This window comes from Pieris brassicae, chromosome 5 (assembly GCF_905147105.1).
Source record: "Pieris brassicae chromosome 5, ilPieBrab1.1, whole genome shotgun sequence".
Taxonomy (NCBI): Eukaryota; Metazoa; Arthropoda; class Insecta; order Lepidoptera; family Pieridae; genus Pieris; species Pieris brassicae.
In genome coordinates this window covers 8,372,839-8,392,064 of record NC_059669.1, presented here as the reverse complement: position 1 = coordinate 8,392,064, position 19,226 = coordinate 8,372,839, and the positions used below count along the sequence as shown (strand labels likewise).

Genomic DNA, 19,226 nt, shown 5'->3' with positions numbered 1-19,226 from the left:
ATACACTCGTTTCTAATAAATACAGTTTTACAGACGTTGTTGTAACAATTTAAGAATAATTAGTAAACTCAGTTAAAATTATTTATATTACGGTTTACAGCCAATATACTATTTTGTCGCTCTACCGAATTATCTAGGAAGTCTAATTAAAAGTATTTATTGTTTTTTAATTAAAAAAATATATGTTGTATAAAATCATTAAATGTAGTAATACATAATCATTTCAATAAAAGAATTCAAAAATAACTTGATATATGCATCAATCCCAATTACTCTACAGGCATAAAAAACAGATGGCGCCAGGTACCAATAATTCTTTATTCATTTCATTACCAATTTGAGGTAGTTCAGAATCTTGTGTACATTATTCAACTAAATATATTTTTGTAGGTATTTATAGTATTGGTTTCTTTTATATTTGCAGATTTTTATATACATTAACAAAACTGTATCAGTAATATATCGTTAAATAAATTAATTCATCTACTTTTCTCCATAGATATACGTCATAGTAAAAATGCACATCCCATCTGTAACTCAATGAATAAATTTACACAAAGATAAGTTTATTTCATTCAACGTATGGAAGGGTCACTTGAGTGGCAATTCCAATGAAACATGAAACTTTTTGATAGAATTCAACACATAATCAGTAAAGTTTTTATTGAAAGATACATTTTTGTTGATTCAAACGCAAAAATATTAGTGGTGCGTCAAAAATTGGATTTAAATGTTTTACAATTGAATTGTGTTAGATTTACGTAAGTACTACATAATTTTAATATAACACAGGAAATGTATGAGTCAAGTATGTAATGTAATAAATTCACCTTATTACGGATGGTAAATTTAATTAAAGAAGTCTTATTTAATTTATGATTAAATTGTAAATAAAATATAATTGTCAGTGATCACACTATTTTTCAGCATTTTATATTATCTACAGATATAAATCACAGATATGGCTGAGAGTGTTGAAATGCTTTAATTATGAATAATATATAATTTAATAAATTACATCGATGAATAGTGTGAAGTGAACATATTATAATATTTAAAAAATCGAAAATTAAACAGATTTAAAAAATATAAATGTTATATAATAATAAAATATGGCCAATAAATATATCTTCGGTACGACGGTCTTGAGATATACGAATAACTTAGACGTCCAAGACGTACTTGCGTGTAAAGAAAATCATCAGTTAAGATCAAGAATTGCATCGCCAATATGTATGTAATTTATAAATAAAGGTATATTCGAATTAGTTGCAGATCTATTAAAGTCACAAGAATTTCATATGACAAGTGCAATTCCTGTAAGTTCCTTTAAATTAAACGTCAAAGCTCCCATAGCTCCGATATAGTGTTAGAACTTTATAATATCTTACGCTCTACTGACCTGAAAAGAGGATTGTAATTACTATAAATACAACTTGGAATTGAGACGAAAGCGATTTTTATAGGGCCTCGTCTATTTTCATAACAGAGTTAGTTCAGAAGTCCGATGTTTGTAGCACTTCAGTATTTTTGTTAATAATTGCGAAATCTGAACACATGAATATTTCGGAATTATATTCGAAAATCATGTAACGATTTGGTTATTTAATTGACAGGTTTTTAATTTTATCCCGACGATTGACAGTCTCACGTATTCATATACTCAGCACCCATATCATTTAAATACATGTAGAAACGATCCTATATATTTGTTATTGTATGTTCGTTATTGATTTCGTTTTGCATCTACAACGTAGCTGTTTCGTAGCGCTACATACGTGTTTTCTAAATTTAAAATTATTTTTTCTATGGCGTAACTATATAAGAATTTAAATTTAATTTGTCAGGTGCAGAGCGCTAAAAGCTCAATTAGGAATATAATATTCATATAGTCATTAAATTCAGGCTTGTGTCCGGCGAACCTGAAACTCCAATTAAACGGAAGCTCTAGACGACTTCACAGGACTGCACGAGGCGATCACTCACTTGCACTTTTAATTAATTTATTTATTGAGGCGCGATCCGACGGCGCAACTCGCGAATCACCCCGCCCGCCCCTCTACCTATTATAAAAGGCGTGGAGGAGCAATGACGTCCGTCAGTTTTCTCAGGGACGCTTCGGGCGCCGACGCCCTCTCCCGGGAAAATTTCGGAAGTATCCTCAGTAATGTAATGGCAGAAAGTTAAGGGGGTTACAAGCTTGTGTTTAGGGTTCGGTTGGTTTGGCGGCGGTGACCTTGAGGTGAGTAGCTGTCGCGTGGGCGAGTCGATAGGCTTTGGGCGCTCCGCCCGCCCACGCGCCTGCATTACAGCTGTTTTATTTGATAACGTCATTTCGTTGCTATACTTTTATTAATGTGCATTTTTCATTAATTTTTAACTTATTTTTCAAGAAGCCAATAGTTCGTAATTTTTTATACCTTACAGCCGGGAACTGAAATTATTATATTCATATTACTCTGAAAAACTTATGCACAAGTTACAAAATATCTATACATCTTATACGGTAATGTATATGTTAATAAGGAAACCGAAAATGCCACCATTTGTTGCGGCAATAGACACGCTGTAATTGCTGTTCACAGAATGGCTCTTAATTTGCCTAATCTACCCGATCCCACTCTTGTGAACCAAATCGCACGGTTTTATTGCATATTTAAGCGAGCCCTAATATGTCTTAAGTAATTTTACCATTATTGACGAAAGCGGAACGGTAATAATACAGGAGCACGTTATATTAACTTATGTTAGCAACTTGTTCAATTTACCTTGGAAAAAAATATTAACTAAACTGCAACAGTTCTGTTCTGTAAACCACTAAATCGATATAAATAAAATATATATAAGAGGTAAAGATATTCATTCTCGAATAAGCAGATAAAATATTATAATGTGAGCTCAAAAGACCACATGCTATAAACAAAACAGTTCTGTTTTAACGAAGCGCATAAGTTACAAAAATCACAAATTTAACACAAAAACTCCCTGCGAAATAAATACGAAAATAAAAAAGAACAAACACAGATTATGCTGCTATTTATGCACAAATAAAACTCGAGACTTTTTGTTCCAAATAAACTAAGCCTCGCCCTCAAATTTCCCACAAATAATTTAATAGGAGAGTTGCGTTTATTGTCATCGTAATAAAATTGAGATAAGGAAAGAAAACAGCTGCTATAATTAAAGAGAAAGCTTTTGCCTATGTTATTTAATTACTAATTTTGACACTTTCATATTTACGAGATTTCCTCTTGTAATGAAATTAGGCTCTTGAGAACTGTTTTATCTTGAAACGTAAGACGCTTAACAGGAATAATTATATTAGATTTTAAAGGTACTGCCATCTTACTTCTTGTTTGTAATAAAAATTTGCTTTCTTTATCGTTACGAGGTTATCACCCGCGGCGTCGTATGCGTAGAATCAGTACAAATATATATGTACTAACTAATGTTCGTACATAATTTGAGTTACTCTATTATTCGTTTTATTGGGCACCACCTTCGATAATGCAGAACTCATAAGAGTTAGAAAGAGTCATGAAAAAGTATAAAATTTTAAGAAGAACACTTTTTGAACGGATTAAAGCTATGTATTATTATTAAAAATTATCGTTACGTCGGAAAAAATTTAAAATTTAGAATTATGTAAATAACTATAAGTTTTAATAATAATACATAGCTTTAATCCGTTCAAAAAGTGTTTTTCTTAATGTGTAAAAGCTATTTTAACAAAAGACAATACTATATAAAATTTTAGGTTTAATGTATTGAAAACTTTTTCATTGACTCGTTCTTTTATTATTTTAATTTATACTTACAGACACGTAATTTCTTATGATTTCTAACTATACTTATAATCTACATTTATACTTCATACTTGTATATTTTCATATAGATAGATAAAATAGATTATATGTACCAATAGATTAATTTTCAACCGTAATTCCCAGTTTCTCCGTTAAATACATTTAATATACTGCAGATTTCACCTTTTTGCCTTTAAAAGACAAATATTTAAAGAAAAATCTCTCTCAGATACAGTCAATAAATATAATTCACATTAAATTTATTGACCGGTCAGTCGTAGTTGCAACTATTTTCTTACAGCTATTTAATATGCATAGATAGCGATTTACAGAAGCTCGTGCACTGAAATAGATCCATAATTGAATGACGAGACGAGTATGGTTCAATTATTGCTGTAAGAGACAATCCTAGTAACTAAATATAACGTATAAAACATTTTTAAATAAAATGAAATTTCTTGCGTAATAGAAATACCTTAAACTTAAAACGTTCGTAAAATTAAAATGTAGTCAAAAATACGTGGGTCAAAAGGCATTCAGAGTAGTCTGGTTTTTCCAGCAATAATGCAATAATGGTCCGTTGCCAGATCTGAGGCGACCACGGTTCAATTTGCCTCACGAGTTTCAATCGAGTTTACTATGCAATATGACTTGGGACCCGGCGAGTGGCCCAACCATTTCTTGTGTTGCATTGTTTTATCAATTGACACCACCACCTAGAAGATTGATTGTACAGAAGGGTATCGCCCTTAGCAACAAATGTTCGTAAAAGGTATTTTCAGTACGTTACCGTTGTATATGTGTTGAGACATTCAAGACAATACTCTAATTAGTTTGAAATACTGTAAAACAAATATTTTTGGAATAGCACTTTTGCCTAAGTTTCTTTTAAAATGTGTGAGTAGTAGTTTCTATTCCATCCCATATAATTTAGAAGCTCTTAGATATAAATATCAGACTTTAGATATAGATGATTCCCTAACACGTGCATGTAGATTTGATTTGAAGCCAACATGCAGGAACTCAATCAAAATGTTTGCCTACATTGTAAGCTGTTCCAATATTTTCACCTTTCCCGTTGTTTCTGAGCTCGGATTTTATATTTTTATTTCTTCAAGAGCTTTTGCGATTTTCATTTTAATAAAATGTATTTAATATCTTTTTTATCAACCTCCATCCGTTGATGCTCTCGGAATTAAACCACGAACCAAAACACGGGCGCTGTGAATAAAGTTTTAAGATTCGTTGAAATACGAAACTTCATTAAACAGGACTAAACAATTGATTTTTGAGTTTAACAATGTAATCTTGTTAATAATATAAGTAAATATCTCTTAAAGATTTTGAAAATAGTTTTTTTTTTTAATTCTGTTTGTTTTTTAATTGGTTTGTCTTAACATAGAGAAAATACCAATGACGTGTTCTACCCATAACAGGCTTTACTTGCCTATAATGAAATAGTGAAATTACCATGAAACAGATTCATTAACGTGTCTGCGTCATGCTTCATATATGATTACTAGACTGTATAATTACATGTCGTCACGTGACAGTGCCATACCTATTAAAGCCTCTATCGAATAAAGATTGGCCCACACGTAAAAATGTTTACACAACCAACGTTTGACCGCATTTAATTGTTCTATTTAAAAAAATCTCGGATGAATCATTAAGCTCTGACTTCTGATTCAAATTACTCTTATATTCAGCCCTTGGTAATTAAAAACGCATTTACATTAATGTGGTTATCGGATAGCTGGGCCACTTCACTCAGTATTATCCCGAATCGATTAACTCCATTAATAATTTAATAATGTCCTAGGAATATGTGATGTTTCATGCAATAGACTTTTTAAACACGTATGCAATTAAAACAAAAACGACATTTATTAAGGCCGTTATAAAGTGTAAAGCCTTTATGAAATGCCAAAAACATATTAGGTTTTGAATCAGCTAATTTAGGACCTCGCGTCAAAACTTTCCTAACATGCATTCAACGAAACGAATTGAAACAAATTTAATTCTTGAGCGTTACGGGTGAAAAGTTTCATGCACCGAAGTCAGATGTAGCATGAAATCTTCAACTTGAAGCTCTAAACGAAGCTTATAGAGTCTTTTAACTCTCATTCAGCGTTCGTTCGGAGCCGAGTCGGCGCCTTGCCCTTATTATGCAAGCTCATTGTAATCGACTCTCAGCACTCCATGAAATCACATTGCTATTTGTTATCATTGCTATTTACATAGTTATAAAGGAGCTAATATTTACAGTTGTTTTGTTTTTGTATGAATAGTTTGTGTTTTATGTATGGGTTATACTCTATACTTACTTTTTCAAAGTCAAATTTCAATTATAAATAGCGTTGCGTCTGCTTTTGAATCAGGAGTACAAAAATACGGTAGATTGTAGTGTCTAATGTCATTCCAGTGTCTTTTTCTTGTTAGCAATTTAATGTTTTTAATGTTATTAATTACCTAAATAAAATAATAAAAAATCTATTTGTTACTTTTTATCCGATTTCAAATATTTATATTATTAGATTAGAAGTATTGTAAATCGTATTTTATCTACTCAAACATTGCTACATATTTAACTGAATTAAAAAAAAATAACTTAATTATGTATAAAAGTGTAAACAAAAACAATAACATTTTTAAAAGTACAAATGAATGAAATATCTATGACTTAAGCCCGACATTTTACCTATGTTAAGTTACCATATGATAATTTCGAATCAATTGCAAGCGTATACGGTATCCAGATTGTTTGCTAGGGACAAAATCAACAATTGAACAAGCGATATAGATTGTGCTGTGTCAACCGTCAGGTACAGGTTAAAATTGAAATTAGGACATATCCGGTAGCCCGCTACAGAACTCCGTTGAATCTGGTTTATTGGTAGTTTTAATATTCAACGGCGATCCGAAAGATTGAGGGCATTTCACTGCCTTTTTATTTGATCATAATTCCGTTTTCAATTTCTAGCGAGCAGCGAGATTGGTGCGTAAAATTCGCGTAAACATTCAAGCGGTTGTGGCACAGTTATTCCCGACTGTTACCGGTTTATGCCATCGCCGAGTGTAAAGAGATAAGGTTCTTTATGTGTGTAATCATTTCGTGTTACGGCGACTCGTGAGCGTTATTAAGGCATCTCCCCAAAGCTTTTATGCTCCTTGATTTTTAAGTGTGTACATAATGTAAGCGCTAGGTTGTCCTCTTCGAAACAATACGTATTTGCCCTGCGGATTGGAAGCTGAACTCTTACTGGGGATTTTTAAAAAGAATGAAAGAGTTTAAATTTGTATTACTCATACAGTTATAGGACCCATGATGGATATAAATTGGTGACGTGATTACGAATTTAAACAGTCGTAGCTAATATGAATGACAACGGCCCGACCTACTCGACATTCATTTCCCCTGGCGCACCTCTCTTATAACTTACACGTACTCATAGCCTTAAGACGAATATTGCATGGGAAGATAGGGAAATCCTTAATGTACCTAAGGCTCATATAAACTGATTTCATGAACAAAAGTAATTGAATTTTTATAAATAATGTCCAATTCTTGCAAGGATTTTGCGTATTTCGTATTCAAGAAGGTAGAATGAGTGGAATTTTCGGGGTTTGAATTGGTGCTGCAAACACGTTTATACATATCTGATGAGGGTGCAGGCTTTGGCGCCCTATAATCCAGAATCCTTGAATGTACGAGCGGTCGAGGTTTGAGAGCTTCAATCAGCCCTTGCTTGCGGGCATGCGCGGGGGGAGGGTTGTGGCGAGCGGGGGCGATGAGGACTTTTGAGCTCTTTGACACGAGCCACTGGCGGACTCTTCAAGTAATGATTCATTCTACTGATGACTGCCACGGCTAATGCACCTGTTTCGTATTTGGTTAAGGATACTTTTTATCTATTCTGTTTAATAATGCATTAGGCAGGCACTCACAGTTTAAAACGAACAGATATTGTGAGGTGGATTCTCTAAGGGAATATGTTTTTATACATATTTCTATATAATTGGAGTGTACTGCATGTGTACTTTATCGTAAGCCGTATGAGAAGTAGAATAGTGAAAAAAGTGCTGAAGCGCCTCTTTCTTAAATGCAACTTATTTCTCGATGATGTCGGAATTTAAAAAAACACAATAAGAAGAATTCTTAAATCTAAATCTGAATTTCTTATTCACTACAGAACGCTTCACGATGATATAATAGAATAGCCATATTATAAAAATGATGTACAAATATCCCTTACGCAAATCGAATGTTTAAATAGCTTTCTAGAAATGTTGTTTTTGCTTCGATGGGCTCGCTATTCGTAAATTAAAAGTTACTTGTTTTTCGATAGTTTACAATTGCGTTTAACTGAGTTTGAAAGGTATTTTGAACGTGATGTATTGTTGGTAAATCCACCAATTATGCAAAACAATAGCCGTCCATGTTCACTGTTTGTATTACTTAATTCCTATTCATAGTTTATTAAAACCTTAACTGTAGCTACGTAATTCAAAAGTCTTTACTTTTATTAATTTGGAGATTTTTCACACAATTATGAAAAGACTTCTAATTAAAACAATGCAGAACTAAAATAGTCTAATTGATTTTTTGATAAGGAAGTTGGATGTATGTATTAAGCCTTTTATTAACTTAATATACCGTGATATTATATATATTACCTTAACAGTACGTGGATCACACCAAGTACATTTTCGGGTTATGGGATAAAAATCATAATTGTTCAGAACATCCGTTTATGTCAATTATGATAAATAAACATCCATTTGTTCTCTAATTGTTTTTCATGTTGTAATAAAATTACTTAATGGAAGTTAAAAGGGATCTATTTTCAAAAAGTAAAATATAGTATACTAATATTTAAATATATAGATACTTAGATACCTTAGATACTGTTGAATTTGCGAGAGAAAACCGCGACCGCGCTCACTTAAGTTCGATAATTGTTTTAATCTACAAAAAATTCTAATTAAAACTGTTTTATCTCTTTTTTCTTTCAAAGGGCGTACCTTTAGCGACAATATACGTGGTCAGAATTTAATTTATGTTTCTCTTAATATGTTTAATTTAAACTTAAAATTTGAACTATAATGTTTACGTATGTTCAACTTCAAAAAAAGATAAATTTCAGTATATTTTTTACGCACTTCCGCACGATGAAAAAAAATTGTAAAAGAGAACTTGTAACTATAAATAAAATATACAATTCTTATAAAGACATCCTAAAACAAACATTTACAAACACAAAAATCTTCATAAATCTGACGATATTTTTTGTGTTTGCTTTTTTTTCAAAATTGTCTTTTCAAACCTTTTTTTTTAATTTTGAAAATTTTATGTTATTTCAGTTTCGACCCAAGTATTATTATCCTTCGTTACCATATCAAAGAAACTATCGTATTATCCAAATCAAAGGGCAGTGAGTTTGTTTGATCCGCAACTGGTTTACATGAATCAAATTGATTATTATATTTTGCTTTAACAGTTGTTACTTCCACAAATAATAATGTGGCAACGCATGAACTGCTTACTTCAACATATGATTATAATATAACTGAAAGGAAAAATAAAGTATAATAATCCAGCAGCAAAACAACCCCAAATCTGTCTGATTTTATAGGCTACAAAAAGGCGATCGTCCTTCTCTGCTTAATACATGCCGTTGATTTTTGGATCTAATCTTCAGGTTTCCGATCAGTTAATGATGCTTGCCTTCAGGAGCAAGTGTTAATCGAGCACATATTTAATTAGGAATATAATGCGAAGGCATATAGACAATTAAAAATTGAAGAGAATTCAAAGTAAAATTTAACGATCTTGCTAAAAGTCATAATATGGACTTTAAAAATTTATAAAAAGCTAATATTTTTAGAATTTAAAAACAAAAATTTCATTCTCATTTCTTAGTAAAGTTCAATTATTTTGAATAAATAAATTAACCAAACTAAACATGATAATTCTGTGTGTATACATAGAAATCGCTGGATGTATTTTAATAAACATTAGCATAGAGACTGATTTATCCTTAGTGTGTGTTTGGTTCAAATGACCCACTTAAAACATCAATTAATTAAAAAACTAGTATAGATAACTTACTCCTTTTTAAATCGGGTAAAATACAACTCTCAGACGCTTCATGTTTCATTCATTCGACTTTATTATTCTTTACACAAAACTGCAACATCATATCAAAGTATAAAATAACATTTCCTTAATATTGTCGAATGACGTCGGAGTTTATGTAAATTGTAATACACGCTTGGAATATTTCGGTCCGCGTGAAAAGATATAATGCAAATGTTTTTACGCATTCAAGTCATACTGCCATTAAGACACCGTTAAGAAATTCAAGTTTCTGGAACGTTAGTAAAAGTTTTCGCGAGTTATTCTAGAACTATTTGTCGTTACATGTATAAAAGGAGTGGCTTAATATTAGGATAAAGAACTTTTAGATATCTATATTTGAATTACACATTGGATATACATTGCTTTATATACACACATATAGTGTGTGTTTCATTTTCTTTCTTCTTATGTATGTTGGTATATCGTTGCTCAAAGTAGACAATGTTAATTGGTAAAACTAAATATTGTTAAAATTATCGATTGCGATACGACCAAAGAATCATGTTTGTTCAATCAACACGAAGTTTTGTTTTATGTTTTTGTTAGAAATCGCGAATAGATTCATCGTACGCGCGTGATGCGCACAGGAAAAGAAAAATACAATTGTGAACGATCCTGATATGACCTAATACACCAACACCAACACTGCTCTTATTCTAATTTAATAATAATAATAATCAATGGCGCTTTTAGGTCTGGGCCTCAGATTTCTGTATCTGTTTCATGATCGTTTGTGAATTGAATAGGCAAGTAGGTGATCAGCCTTCTATGCCTGACACACACCGTCGACTTTTTGGGTCTAAGGCAAGCCGGTTTCCTCACGATGTTTTCCTTCACCGTTCGAGCTAATGTTAAATGCCCACATAGAAAGAAAATCCATTGGTGCACAGCCGGGGATCGAACCTACGACCTCAGAGATGAGAGTCGCACACTGAAGCCACTAGGCCAACACTGCTCTATTCTAATTTAATAAAGATAATAATGAATGAATGAAAGGACAGACTATACTCACAAGAACATAGTGGTGCCTATAAAACAAATCCCCACATTTAAAAGCTTGACATAAATTATAATGAAGCAATCCACCAATATACAACGGCACCAGCTTTCATTTCTTAACGAACGCGAGCGGTCAAAATATTAAATTCGCTAAATTTGAGTAATTGCGTTCGCAATTTGGGCTGATATTTATTACAATTAACCTATATTTTTACCATGATATATGTTTTCAATGGATTTATTTTACCTTAATTGTGTTTTGTTTTTACATGTACGTAAACCTTTAAAGAAGTTTGAGTTAATCTTTTGTAAGGATTATAAAAAGTTATGTCTCATATTATCTCTCAACTCAACTCAACTCGTTATATAAAGTACAAAAACTAATGTCGAATAATATATTCACATCAAGTATTGAAAGTATACCAATAAAAACATATCACATAAAAAGGTCTTAGCAATATCAATGATCATTATGAGGAAACACGATTTCGTACACCGATTGTGGAGTTAAAATAAACACAGTTCTCGTTTGTAAGCCGCTAAACCGTAACGATATTGCTTCGAACATTGTCGGATATCGACGTCCGGTCGAAACCGGATTCTTTTACAATCCGGACATGCCCCCAGGACACTGCGAAAATACTTTATAAATCGATTCACACTTGATAAATCGAAGGGTGCGGTATCCATTCGTTCACGCTATCTGCCTGCCAAGTGGTCAAAACGTGTCTGGGGTTAGATGAGTCGTACAAGAAATCATCATTGTATAATATCAAAAAAGCAGAAATAACGAAACCAATTTATTCATGACATCCTTTTAAATACTTGTTGCTACAGTTGTGTAAAATATTCTAAATTTAAAATATTTTTATTCCATATTCAAAATTCTCTAACGATCCAACAAAACGTCGCCGTCTGACACAACCATTAATGTTACATAAACCGTGCAAATACGTAGCTCTTAAGAAGAGATTATTCTAGCTTAACAGCTACTTATAGAAGTTCGCGTTTCACCAATATTAATCTTACTTTGGCTATTTCGATAGCGTCCGATATAATATAAGAATCACGTTTGTAATAAGAGGAAAAGGACGCATGCTTCACACGTCGCGCGGCTTAGCTCAACTTGAACCATTACGCTCAATATCAGCTTGACCGCTACAATAACGTTACAACTATTAAAGTTAAATCGATTTTAAAGTGGCATTTAGTGCCAATACAAAACAACCTTAAATAAGGGTGTTTGTTGTGTATCAACAAGAACGTAGATGAAAGTTCAAACCTATTCCGATTTTCCGTCACAATATCGCCTAAAGCAATGTTGGAGTTCAGGTTTTGAGGATCTAGATTTTAGTATTGACTTTCTTTATTAGGTACGTAAGGCACTTTTCATATGCTTAAGTTTTTCATTTACTTCAAGTACAGGAGTAGCTCGTGGCTTATATATCTTTTTTCATAAACGTTACAGCCTTAAAACTATTGCCAATATTGTCTTTAACACAACTGTCAGCTGTCAAATATTATATATAGCTATATTAGACAACTTCATTGAACTACTTTAAATCTATATTACACATAGGCGAATAGTATAAGGACTACAATACAAAATTGTAGATATTAGCAGGTTAGGTACCTACGAACATGAAAGAGTAGAATATAGTCGAATCATATAGCGTCATAAGACCATAAATATTGAACATAGAGTTTGTAATTTGTGGAATGACGATGTGAGGAGACTTAAAGTTGCCATGTTTAACGATAACATGGGCGAAGTTGTAGTGTAATAATTTGCATTTTATTTGCGATATCGCCATTAGCGTGTTAATTATTCAACGACTCGGGCTTACTAATTTCTGGCAACCCTGTGTCCACTGATACTGTTATCTTTTATTTACCAGCGTTCATTTGTTTTTCTATGAGTTTATTATTTCGTTTTGCGGTTAGAAAAATGTATATTTGTTTAGGTGTGTTTACATTTTACGATTTAATCTACTTACAGAAGATTTCTGAGTTACAGTATTTTTATTCGAGAATATATTATAATAAAAGTTAATATATTGCCTATAATAATTATGTTATAGTCTCAGACGCTATTTTTCGTTATTTCTAATCATAATAAATAACATCTACAACAGAATCACAATTATCATACTATAACTAATTAATTATCATGCTAGAATTTTATGACCCGAATAAATTATAAAAACAAGCCATGACTATTGAAGAAACGTGTTTAAATAATGAGATAAAAAACTTATTTACGGATTTGTTAAAATATATAAATGAAAATATTTTCATACAATTTAGAAAAACATAGCCGAACTTCAAGACACAAACTTTTTTGTCTTAATGTAGTAATGAAAAACTAACTCGGCGAATAACCTCCTCCGTCCTGTCTGATCAATTAATAGGTACGAAATACAAATTCATTCATTCGAATTTTAAAACAGAACAACATGTATACAATGACTTCCATAGCAGTACATAAGCACTATCCAGCTATTGTTAATAGCGTCGTCTGTATTAAGTGAGTCGCGTTGTGATAATTTATTCACATGTGTGGAGACATCTCTGCTGAACTTAGATTGGACTTAAACGAGAACGTTCAACGTCTAATGAAGTTAAACATGTCCCAAACAATGATAGTGTAATGGAAACAGTCTTACTACTGAAATTTAACCAAAGTCAAAGCTTGCGTTTGATGATAAAGATATTTAATTAAGAGCTTTAAAAATCACATAGTTTTAATAAGAATTAATGTCGAAGCAGTGTAGTCACCGTGTAACTCTCATCTTGTAGGTTGCGAATCTAACAATTGCTTGTATGGGGAGGAAACTGGTAAACCTAAAAATCAAGAATATGTGTGAGACAGAAGACCGATCACCTACTTTGCCCTATAGAATAAAAATGATCGAATAAGCGGATGCAATCTGAGGCCAAGACCCATGTAGGGTTGTACCGGTACTATTATTTTGGTAATGCCATAATGTCGGTTTGAGAATAAGGTTTATCGAGGACCATTCCAAACAAGTAAGAAATCAAGTAAATCAAATCAAATCAAGTCCTTCATTGGATACGCAAAATACAGAATAAAAGCAATATTTATTAAGTTATAACTCCCATCTAACCAAATGTAAAAGCATAGTTAAAAAGTTAACAGGTTCTTAGCGCATAAACTTGTATTAGGTACTTAACTACAAATCATGCATCTTTAATATAAAATATATTGATCACAACGTAAATACAATCTAATAGAGGAAACACTAATACTTTAGATAAAACACTTTTATAATATGTTATTTGAATCATAAATTAAAATTATAAAGACATTTGTTTATTTCGTATAAAATAAGGAACGATCGCAACTATTTACCTTAAACTAAATTTCTAATACTTCAAATTATTTGTTAACTTCAATTAATAGTATATTCAGTGCTTCAAAAAGTAAGTTTGTAGGTACAATGTGTTCTAAGTGGTAGTTAAATGGCATTAGTCATTAATTAACCCATAATCCTAATGCTTACAATTTTACATCGTATTTAATCACGCAAATAGTGGTCGTAAAATGAAATATATTGGAGTCCACGTCAGTGCTATCCGAAAATAGTAATCTTTGCTTTTTCTTTTTAAATGGCTGGCAACTTAGTAACGGCAATCATTTCTCCTATTAAATAACGTAATAATTATAATTTATAAGTTAAATTTTCAAATTCAATCTACGCTGAGACAGTTGTGCGCAAAATTGTAAAAAAGAAACTTCAAAAACTTCAAGGTCCTTTTCCCGTCCGAGCTCAAAATTGAATTTAGAATGTCATGCGAGGTTTACTTTTATAAAGAACGTGTTACCGGTAATATAATATTTTATTGCGTGCAATAAAAACCCTGTGAAGTGTAATTGTTTTGGTATATTTTTTTGTATATGAATTATTCGATTAAATTTTATTAGCGAAAGATGAACGCGATCGTCTCCGCTTAAAAAATATGTTTTGTCCGACGTCATGTATAATAACTAATAACTTAAGTAAGATATACACATTATTTATATTAATAATTGTAAAGTTGATAGGATGAACAGTTTTTTCATATATGTATATGTCTTTTCTTTTAAAACAGTAGATTGTAACTAACACTTGTTTTAAATATATTGTTATTTTAAAATAGAATATTATCGAGGGTCCTATTTCAAAATTGGACAAAGTCGCATCCAATTTAAAAAAAACATTACATATACGATTACATTTACAATTTTGAATTTATACTTAGACATTACAGTAACGATAAATCGAGTACACAGAAACGAACGGCAAACTGTGATTGAAAAAGTTTTTATTGGAATTTTCATACCGATAAGTCGCCACTCCACAGATTATTGCGGTAACTATTGCTAAAAAGAATGAAATGTACAACTATATAGCCCTTTTACACAAAATACTACGAGTATATTATTAAAATGTCAACGCATTATTACTTTGTGGTCAACTTATACTTTGTATAACGTTATCCATACGATCGTTCGTTTATAAGGTCACGTGCACACATACACTAAGTAATACATACTTTTTCCCGTCTGGAAATTCTCAGAATTAAATAATAAATATTTTCATATCATAATAAATGTTTAAAAGAGCTATAAGATTCCTACATATTACATGAGTCCTAGTATAGGTAGGTCTAGATAACTTTTTATCCACAAGATGTACAAATGTAATCACTGTGCCTACATGATTAATATAAATGTTTTGATGTTTTAATATAGATTAGTATTGTACCAACATTCATATTAAATATCTTGAGGAGCCTTTCATTACAATACTCAATACCTTATAGACACGAATACCAAATAAGGTACATCACTAATCACAAATAAATAGTATAAATAGACAATACAATAATAATAAACAGCTCCCTAAAAGCTATAGACTATCAGAGATCTCACATAGGATATAAATTTTTGCGGTTGAATGCGTTTTAATTTTTGCACTTCGACAATAGGGCTTTCGCGTTAATTTTATTATCAGGCTATTCGGTCGGTGAATTTATGCGGACGCGAGTTGAGACCGATAATTAGGTCATAAAGCCATTATTGTTGATAATTCAGTAGCCGGAGGTGTATAGAGGATATACGTTCCGTTAATTATTTATTAAGGCTTACTTTACGCGCATTAATTAGAAATGTCAGCTTTCGTCTACGCCGTAGGCTCGTAGCTACCGCTACGGTGTAAATACTTGTTATGTGATATTATCACTATGTATAACGCTTCATGGATAAAATATTTCCGCTAATAATCTTCTACTGAAGCTTTCCGATGCACTTACAGATTGGTGTATCTTTTAGCTGAATAGTAAACGTCAATTAAAGCCCGTGTGGTTAAGACATTGCTCCTTAATAAACTGTTACCCTATTTAAATGAAATGTTAGCTGTTTGACCGACATGCACAGATTTCTGTTTTCCGTAGAATGCACATTATCACAAAGTAATAAAGACTTTTTTTTAATTTTCGAATATTTCAAGTTTTAATCAGCCCTAAGTAAATTATACCCAGTTCGTTGGCTATTGCATAATTTGGATACTAAATTTTTATATTGTGTATATGCAAGTTGAAGTTAAGTGGGACAGTGCCGTCCAGGCTTTCAAAGGGCATCTAACAATGACATTCCGCGCAAGACTACTTCCCTTTACGGCACGTTTCCTTGCTTGAGATGGCTTTGTTCACTACGTATGTGTAAATTATTTCTTAGTATTCTGGAAGCTTACATTTTTACTGGACTGTCATGGGCAAGTATATCATTTTGAATAAATTTTATTATACACAAGCTAACCCGGCAAACGTCGTTTTGCCAGGTATATTATTTCTAGGAAACATTTCGTTTAATAAAAATAACCTATCTACTATGATAAAAATTGGGGTTGATCGTAGAGGGGTGAAAATTAAGAGTTGTATGTATTTTTGTACGCTGTATCATAAAAAAATAAAAACAAAAAAAAAACTAAAAAATAACAAAAATCTTTTAGGGTACCCTCTTATCACTTAGGGGTTTGAAAGATAGATAGTAGCCGATTCTCAGACTTACTGAATATGGATAAAAAAAATCATAAGGATCGGTCGAGCCGTTTCGGTGGAGTATGGGAACGAACATTGTGACACGATTGTTTATATATATATATATTGAGATTATTTCAAAATTGAGTTTAGCACTAGCATAGCTTGATTTGAGAACTGTCAGAAAATGTAAAATTAGAAGCATTTAATGTATATTTCTTTTTTTTTCACGTTCATAAGTGTACATTGTGTTACCTATATAGGTAACATAATTTATTCATATGAATAAATTATTTTTTACCTTTTTTTGCATTTCATTAATTAATGTGATCTGAGTTTATTTCTTTATTTTCTATTGTGTCATGTTAATAATACAAACAGTATAAAGTGGATATAAAGGTGACTTGCATAGGTAATATTTATATATACTTTATATAAATATAAAGTAAAATGAAATATCATCACTTTCTATTCAAATAATCACGAATTTGTACATAGCGATAACGTAGATTATACGCATAAATTCATCCCGTTCTTGAGATTTTTTATTAATTCAATATATTAATTATTTTAAACAGACGAATATAAAAACTCTGAAATAGGGAAAACAAAAGTTTATATGCATTTGAATTAAGTCACTCGCTGTTTTTGAAAACATAACATTTAAATTTGTGTTGAAAACTTACCAGTTTACTTAATAATGTGCTCGTTATATTAACAAGCCAACAGATTAGTGTTGGACTGTTGAACAAACATGCATTCGTGTTGAATCTTCAATATGTGCTCATTTGCTGGTGGAAACTTTCACCCCTTCAGAGTATATTAATACTTTGTACGTAATTTTCTTTGAGGGCTTAGCGGTGGCTTTTAATATAAAACTCCTTTTAGAGGAACTGCTACAAAAGTAACACATCTGGGTAAAAAGGTTATATGTTATAAACCTCTATGAAGAGTATTGTAAAAAATGTCCTCGTATGATCTTCGTTTCTCGAATGTCCAATTTAAATTTGAAAATCGAAAACATTATCGCTCATAATCCGATCGCTAATCTTTGAGCACCATTAGCAAGTAACGGATATTGAATGCGTAACGCTCTGTCCTAAGCCAATTAGTTGGTTATTTTTGCAGTGGCACGGCATTCAGGGCGCAGGCTAAGCTGGAATAAGCCGGTTATACCAGCACGAATCTAATTAAAGGACACTGAGTCCGTCCGAAACGCTGACAGTTAGCATTTACCTCACTTTTCCCGGGCAAAACAGTTTAAAAGCCCAGTCTAATTGGTTTGTTTGTAAAAAGGTTTATTACAGCATGGCAAAAGAAAAAGTCGACATTAATAATTCGATCATGGTATACAGCAACCAGAGTCACTTTAAATTGATACGATTGTTTTGTTTTCCCTTGGTAAATTTATTCTTTGTTTAGAATAATGAAACGTACATTTGCTCAGGAAAATCCACTCTATAACAATTTAAGACGGAGCCAGTATAATGTGTTGCAATTTTTCATCTATTATAGCGGTATGGAAATCTTAAATAGCGGTTTTATGAAGAACAGTTGAGAAATTTTTGCATACTTTTTTTGTATATACATAACTTATTAACGATACTATGAAGCATCAATTAGTTAAATTATGTTTAGTCAAGTTGTTCTTGGAGAATAAAACAGTGTTACATTCAGTACCTATGGAAGATTAAAAGTATACATATCTGACTAGCACATTCTAAAAATATTTAGGCAATACAGATAAAAAACATTCTTAAACTTTAAAATCATGGCTATTAATAATTACGTAACAAAGATGTTACGATTCTCGTCTCATACTTAGTTTTAAACAAAAAATATGGCAGCTGTCCAATGGGCTTCTACAGAAACAAACATAACATAAATCTAAAAATTGCATTATCTAAAACCTCATACGTCACATTAAAAAACAATTGAACGCGATTTACATCGGAACACTTCCGCGATCTCTCGTGACATGCGATAGCTTGGCATTAAGTAAAAGAGTTTCGTGAGCTGTAATTTAGTAGAAAGCATTGAAATATTCGTGTATAATCTGAATAACATGCCGATATGAACAACGGGGGAATACTCAGGTACTTTATTTTATCCAATATTAAACGTTCGGGGTACTCGGAACGGAATATTTTGCGAATTACGTATAGTCAGGTAAGCGTTTAAGTGTATACCGAAAAGTCAATTAAGGTTATTGAGTTAATACAGATATTTTGGAGTAT

At 31.8% G+C, this 19,226-nt stretch overlaps 1 protein-coding gene across 1 annotated transcript in view; it reads left to right on the top strand.

Annotated features, from left to right (window-relative positions):
* LOC123709991 (matrix metalloproteinase-2-like) overlaps positions 1–19,226 on the top strand; it is a 127,681-nt gene that overhangs the window by 49,156 nt on the left and 59,299 nt on the right. The window lies entirely within an intron of this gene.